This window comes from Herpailurus yagouaroundi, unplaced genomic scaffold, assembly GCF_014898765.1.
Source record: "Herpailurus yagouaroundi ecotype Mexico unplaced genomic scaffold, PumYag 569, whole genome shotgun sequence".
Taxonomy (NCBI): domain Eukaryota; kingdom Metazoa; phylum Chordata; class Mammalia; order Carnivora; family Felidae; genus Herpailurus; species Herpailurus yagouaroundi.
Window position 1 is genome coordinate 6,041,708 of NW_024412786.1, and position 7,999 is coordinate 6,049,706.

Sequence of the window (7,999 nt, forward strand, 5' to 3'; positions counted from 1 at the left end):
TTAACCAGCCCAGAGATGGGATCTGATGCACATTTTGAGGTCTTTGCATTTGTCAGGTGAAGTCTGCAGTGGGATGGGAAGCCAAAGAGAGGTGTTCCAGAGATCCAGGAGGGCGATGGTAGGGTTTGGATGGGGTCGGTAGAGGTGGGTGGAGAAAAACCAAGAGATGATGCCACAGAGACCCGACTTCTGGCCTTGGAAGAGATCAGCCCGTCAGCCGGCACTGTTATCTCAGCAACAATGGGGCCCAGAGAGGGTCAGGGCTCCGCTGCAGTCACACAGCAAGGTAGCGACACAGCCGTCTCTCGAACCCAGGCCCCGTGGCCCCCAACGCTGAATGTTGTCTGCTACTGGTCCTGGAGTGGCGTCGTGCCCGCCCACAGCAGGACAGTGATGGGCAACGGCCCGCAGAGGCCTGAGGTCTGGGGCGGGGAGGGCACTCGTGCTGGCACCTGCTTTGGGGGCTCTGCTCTCTCCCCCTCCCCCCCAACAGGCGGAGGCTGCCGTGAGCTACATCTAGCCCGATACAATATCCGTTTGGCAGGTTCAGCGTTTGCTCATTTTTGTAGTTGATTTAATATGCAAAAAGCAAGTAAACCTACATAAAAACCCCGATTTGCATGTTCTCCTGAAAATTCTCAAGCCATCTGACAACACAGCCCCATTTTGCAGCCTGTCACCTCCTCCCAGATGACCGGAGCCCCTGGTGGCTGCTGTGCTTTAGATGGTGCATGCACCCTGCAGTCTCCCCAGCCCCCCTCCCGCCCCCCCCCCCAAGTGTGCCTGCCCACTGACTAAGCACACAGCTGCGACGGTGGTTCCGAGGGCCACTGGGGCCAGGCCCAGTCCTGGGATCCCCGACCAGCCGTGAGATTCCCTGGAACAGAGCTTGGCCGGGGTGTGTGCCTGGGACAGGGGTGTCGCCAGCCCAAGACTGGATTCCGAGCCCCTGCTCCGGGGCACCCACTTCCCCACCACCCCCACACATTCATATGTGACAGGTCCCCAGGAGTCATTTGTGTGCCCCTTAAAATAACCCCCTACCACAGATGGCGTGTGTCCCCTACTCAGGCAACACTCGTTTACTTGTCCATGTTTTGTAAGAGCCACGGCTAAGTAAAGAAGCGCGAGCTCTTGTCAGAAAACAGGCCAGTAAGGGGAAGTGGTGCAGTGCCAGGCGCAGAGGAGGCACCAGAAAGTGTTGAATGAATGAATAAGTGAGTGAGGGATGGACGGACAGATGGATGGATGGATGGAAGGAAGGATAGAAGGATGGATGGATGGATAGATGGATAAACAGAGAGGTGGGTGGTTAGACGGAATGATGGCTATTTGACGCATGGGTAGATGGATGGAGAAAGCAACAGACTGACAACTGGGCCTTTCTGCCTTTGGGCTGCGTGGACCTTGGAGTCCAGCTGGCAGACGCATTGGTGGAGGAGGTAAGGGGGTGCCTTCTGGACCACAGGTATGTCCACAGCAAGCAGCCCATTCACTGCTCCTCACACAGCTTTTGGCCGAAGAGTGCGTGGCACCCGAAGCACTGACCCGGACCAGCCCAGGGATTCAGCCTGGCTTGCTCAGACGGGCTGGCGTCTGCTGCCCCTGCCAGGAGCCGGCCAGGATGCACCCCTGGGGAAAAGGCAACCTTGCAGACGCTGAGGTCTAATTTCCTCTGCTCTGCTAAGTAATCGATCTGCTGTGTCCCATTCTCAACCCCCTTTCTTTCGTCCCCTGCTTCTACGCCCTCCTGGCTCTCCCCCTACATTTTTACTGAAGGATGACGCACAGAAAACCGTTCAGCTGACATGTGCGATCAACTTCCACAGAAAACACACTCGCCTGTAGCCAGGATGCTCCCTTCTGGTCCCGGGTCTTTACCCGGCGGTGAGCGGACCTGACCTGCGGTCCTGGCTTCCGGCCCCAGCGAGGCCTGCCTCGTTCCGCTTGTTGGCGGCTGCTGCCCTCTGCTGGCTGCCTGTGGGGGCTGCACTGGGGGCAGCGAAGCCTGTTAAATTATCACAAACTTCATGGCTTCAAACAACACAAATGTAATCAAGTTCTTGGTTTCTCTTTCTGTTGCTTCATTATGGATGTATAGAGTCGCAACAGATTTCTGTACGCGGATCTCATATCTGGCGACTTCGCTGAATTCGTGTATCAGTTCTAGCAGCTTTTTGGTGGAGTCTTTTCAGGTTTTCCATGCAGAGTATCGGAAAGTGAAAGTCTGACTTCTTCTTTGCCAAATTGGACGCCTTTTATTTCATCTTGTCGTCTGCTGATGCGAGGACTTCCAACACCATGTTAAACAACAGTGATGAGAGTGGACATCCCTGTCATGTTCTTGGTCTCAGGGAGAAAGAAATCGATCCCATTTACAATGGTACAAAGAACCACAAGATTCCTAGGAATAAACCTAACCAAAGATGTAAAAGACCTGTAAGCTGAAAACTATAGAAAACTTATGAAAGAAATTGAAGAAGACACAAAGAAATGGAAGAACATTCCACGCTCATTGATTGGAAAAACAAATATTGTTAAAATGTCATTATTGCCCAAAGCAATCTACACATTCAATGCGATCCCTATCAAAATAACAGCATTCTTCACAGAGCTAGAACAAATAATTCCAAACTTTCTATAGAACCAGAAAAGACCCTGAATAGCCAAAGCAATGTTAAAAAAGAAAGCCAAGGGGCGCCTGGGTGGCGCGGTCGGTTAAGCATCCGACTTCAGCCAGGTCACGATCTCGCGGTCCGGGAGTTCGAGCCCCGCGTCAGGCTCTGGGCTGGTGGCTCGGAGCCTGGAGCCTGTTTCCGATTCTGTGTCTCCCTCTCTCTCTGACCCTCCCCTGTTCGTGCTCTGCCTCTCTCTGTCCCAAAAATAAATAAAAAACGTTGAAAAAAAATTAAAAAAAAAAGAGTTGGATGCCCGACTGACTGCATAACCGAGGCGCCCCGCAAATCGTATTTCTGATAAGGGATTCATATCCGGAATATATAAAGACTCTCCTCAACCTGAACAACAAAAACACAAGCAACCCAATGAAAAACGGGCAAAACACTGAACAGACGTTTCTCAAGAGAGGATACACAAATGGCCGACGGCACATGGACAGAGGCTCAGCATCAAGAGTTGTCAGGGAAATGCAAATTAAAACCCCAGTGAGATACCTTCTCACACCCGGTAGGATGGCGATTATCCAAAAAGCAGAAAATAGTCAGTGAGCAAGAATGTGCAGAGGCCGAACCCTCAGGCACTGCTGGCACGAATGCAAAATGGCGCAGCCGCTGTGGAGAACAGCATGGTTGTTTCTCAGAAACTTAAAAAAATACCATATGACCCAGCAGATGCACTTCTAGGTATATGCACAAAAGAACTGGAGTCAGGGACTCAAAAAGATATTTGTACATCCATGTGCACCTGTGGCCTCGTGGGGAGTCCCCTCTGATCAGTTGACGGGGGAGAGGAGCCCCGGGCCTGGTTAACACACGGCTCTGCCCCCTGCACAGATGCAGACCGCTGCCCCTCTGCAGCTCCTCGCTGGACACCCCTGAAGGGCCCGGGGAAGGGACATCCTCCCGGGGCGCAGAACCGTGGGCAGCACACCCGGCCGTGCCGTCTGCCCGGAAGGAGAAGGGCCGGATGTGAGGTTACGCACCGATTCATGGGCCGTGGCCAGTCTGGCTGGACGGTCAGGGACTTGGAAGGATCATGACTGGGAAACTGATAACAAAGGAATTTGGGGAGGAGGCATGTGGCTAGCCACATCTGTGGATGTTTGTGCCCCGAGTGAATGCCCACCGAAGCGGGAGCTCGGCAGAGGGTTTCACAATCAGGTGGGTAGGATGACCCACTCCGTGGATGCCAGCCAGCCCTGCCATCGCCCACTGAGCTGTGAACAAAGGGGCTGTGGTGGCAGAGAGGGAGGTGATGCGTGGCTCAGCATCATGGACTTCACCCGCCAAAGCCGACTGGCTATGGTCACCAGTGCATGTCCAGTGTGCCAGCGGCCGAGACCCACACGGAGCCCTCACGCGGCACCATTCCCGGGGCGACCGGCCAGCCACCTGCCGGCAGGTGGATTGCACCTCACAGCTTCCGTCACGGAAAGGGCAGGGCTGTCCCTACTGGAAGAGACACTCTTTCGGGACACAGATTTGCCTTCTGTGTACGCTGTGTTCCACCCAAGTGACATCGTGGACTTCCAGGATGTCTCATCCGCCCTCGTGGTGTTCCGCCAGCAGAGCTTTGACCCAGAAACTCGCTCCACCGCAAACGAAGCGTGGCCTTGGGTCCACGCTCACATGGTGGGTCTCGCCACGGCTCCCGCCAACTGTAGCAGCTGCCATGACAGAACAGTGGCTCCATTACAGCCCCGGTGAGGTGGCAATGCCCGCCAGGGCCGGGACAGGCTTCTCTCGAAGGCCGTGCGTGCTCTGAGTCAGTGTCCAGCATGCGGGGCTGTGTCTCCCAGAGCCAGGATTCACGGGCCCAGGAATCAAGGGGTGGAAACGGCAGGGGCCCTACTCACTATCAGGGACCCACTGGCAAAATGTTTGCGTCCCGTCCCCACGACCTTATGCTCACTGCCTAAGGTCTTAGCCGCAGAGGGATGTCTTCCATCAGAAGACACAACAATGGTTCCACTGGACTGGCTGCTCAGACTGCCCCTCATGCCCCTGAATCAACAGGCAGGGAAGGGAGGTATGGTGTCGTCGGGAGTGACTGATCCTGACAACCAGGGGACACGGGATCGCTGCTCCACAGTGGGGGTAAGGAAGGGAGAGCGTGTCTGGAACACAGCAGAGCCTATAGGGCGTCTCTTAGTGGTACCACCCCTGGGATTGAGGTCAATGGAAAACTATGACGGCCCAACCCAGGGAGGACCAGCAATGGTCCAGACCCTCCAGGAAGGAAGCGCCGAGTGGCTCCACCAGGTTAAGAACCACAACCATCTGGGGTGCTTGCTGAGGGCGCAGGGAGTGCAGGCGGAGGGGGCAGTGGAAGAAGGGAGCTACAAACACCAGCGATGACCATAGGAACTACTGGTCTTCACAAAAGTGAGGACTGTAATGGTCATGAGTATTTCCTCCTGATTTTTCTATGAATATGTGTGTGTGTGTGTGCGTGTGTGCATGCACTGGTGAAAGAAATCAAAGAAAACCCAAATAAATGGAGAGACATACCATGTTCATGGATTGGAAGATCCAATATGGTAAAAGATGTTAATTCTCCCCAAACTGATCTATGGATTTAACGCAATTCCTATTAAAAAATCCCAGCAAGTTTTCTGGACGGAGACAAGCTTATTTTTGAATTGATATGGAAAGACACAGAACCTAGAATAAAGCCGAATAAAGTCAGAGGAATTGCTCTACACAAAATTAAGGTTTCCCATATAGTAACAACAGAGCATGGTCTTGGTGGGGGATAGAATCGTAGATCAATGAAGCAGAACAGAGAAAATCGAAGGAAAACAAATGTGCTTGATGGAGTTTTGGCAAGAGCATTCCAACAGGGACAAGGATGGCTTTCCAACAGATGGTGCAGGAGTGATTAGACGCCTACAGGCAAAGCAAAACAAAACAACCTAAACACTGCACTTTGTACAAAAACTAACCCAAAATGGATCACAGAATGACACAGAAAACTAGAACGCTTTTAGGAAAAATATATATAGGAGAAATATTTGGGACCCAGGGGTAGGCCAAGGGATCCTAGACTCGATACCAAAAGCATAATCCATAAAAGGAAAATTAAATAAAAGTGAAACCTTCTGCTGTATGAAAGATCGCATAAAGAGAGTAAACAGACAAGCCTCAGACAGCGAGGCAGTGGGTCAGGCATGGGTATAGTTGTGCCAAGGGAGACTCAAATTAACCACACCTTATGTAAGAGTCATTCATTAACATCTTGTGAGCACCTATCAAGCTCCAGCCAGTGTCCTTGGCACTTGGAGTCCCTGCCTCACATTCTGGCAGGAGAGATGGGGAAAAGCTGCAGAGCGGGAAACCAAGTATATGGTGAATCAGGAGACAAGGGACACGTAGGGAACAAAGAAACCCTAGCAGGGTTCGCAGGTAGGGGTGTCGTTTGACCCTCCTTGGTTCACATCCTGCCTCGAGGGGCTTCATGGGCTCCTCCACTTCTCCCACACAGCTGGACACCCCAGAGCTCAGCTCTTGACCCTCTATTGTGTCCGCCCTCTTCACATAGGTGACCTCATCTTGCTCTAAATACTATACGAGTCAGGGCTCGCCAGAGAAACAGAACCAATAGGATATATAGTGATCTATACAAGAGAAGATGTATTACAAAATTGGCTCAAGGAGCACCTGAGTGGCTCAGTCAGTTGGGTATCCAAGTCTTCATTTTGGCTCAGTTCATGATCTCAGGGTCGTGGGATCACACCCCACATCAGGCTCTGCACTGACAGTTCAGAGCCTGCTTGGGATTCTCTCTCTCTCTCTCTCTCTCTCTCTCTCTCTCCTTCTCTCTCTGCCCCTCCCTGTTTTCGCTTTTTCTAAAAAAAAAAAAAAAAAAGGCTCAAGGGGTCATGGAGGCCAAGAAGTCCCATGATATGCAAGCTGGGGACCTAGGAAAGCCAGGGGTGTATTTCAGTCTGAGTGTGAATGCCTGAAAATTGGGCGGGGCGCAGGGGAGTGGCTAGTGCTCAATTCAGAGAATTCAGAGAGAGTGAATCCTCCCTTCTTCCTCCTTTTTGTTCTATTTGACCCCTTAATGGATTGGATGATTCCCACCCGCCCTGGGGAGGGCCATGTGCTTCACTCAGTGCGCTGGCTCACATGTTCCTCTCTTGGGGGGCCTCAGTGGCTCAGCCGGTTGAACATCTGACTCTTGGTTTTGGCTCAGGTCGTGATTCCAAGCTCCTGGGATCGAGCCCCACATGGGACTCCACCTGCTTGGAGCGTGGAGCCTGCTTGGGATTCTCTCTCTCTCTCTCTGTCTCTCTCTCTGCTCCTCTCCCTCACTTGCTCTCTCTAAAATAAAATTTAAATTAAAAAAAAAAAAAAAAAAAGCTCATCTGTTACAAAAACACCTTCAGACACACCCAGAATCATGGTTGACCCTATCCGGACAGCCCTTAGCCCAGCCAAGTTGACACATAACATTAACTATCATAAACACCATCTGTCTGCCGAATACTCCCAAATCCACATCTCTGTCTGTCTGTTGAGCACCCGACTCTTGACTTCGGCTCAGGTCATGATCCAAGGGTCATGAGATTGAGCCCTGAGTCAGGCTCCACACTGAACACTGTGGATGGACAGTCCCGGATACCTCTCCTTCTGCCTCTCCTCTGCCTTCTCTCTCTCTCAAAAAAAAAAACAAACAAGAAACTTATTTTTCTTGTTCTTCTGCCCATAAAAGCCGTCTGTTGTGTATACTCAGCTCCCCAAAGCTCCTTTCTACTTGCTACATTCCTGGCTCACAAACTGTTGAACGGAAGTCAATTCAATCCTCAAATTTACTCAGTTGAATATTGTTTCACAGTGGAAAGAATCGAAATGTCCGTGAGCTGATGACGGGATATACAAATGTGGTCTATCCACACAATGGACTATTGACCCATTAAAAAAGAATGAAGCACTGTCACCTGCTACAACACGGATGGACCTTGAAAACACTTTGTTCAGTGAAAGACAGCAGGCAAAAAGGCCACCTAGTGTATGGTCCCATTTCTATGAAATGTCCAGAACAGCCAAATCCAAAAACGCAGGAAATAAAGGAGTGGCTGTCAGGGGCTGAGGGGAGGAGGAGGGAAAGGAAGTGTTTGCTAATGGGTAGCAGGTTTCTACCGGGACCGATGAAAATGTTCTAGAAGTAGCTAACGGTGAGGTTTGCACAACCGTAGGACTATACTATAATGTACTCTTTAAACTGTGAGTTGTGTGGGTTGTGAATGGTCTCCATTAAATATACGTATATATTTTAAATGCTTATTTAGTTAGTTGAGAGAGGGAGAGAGAGCGAG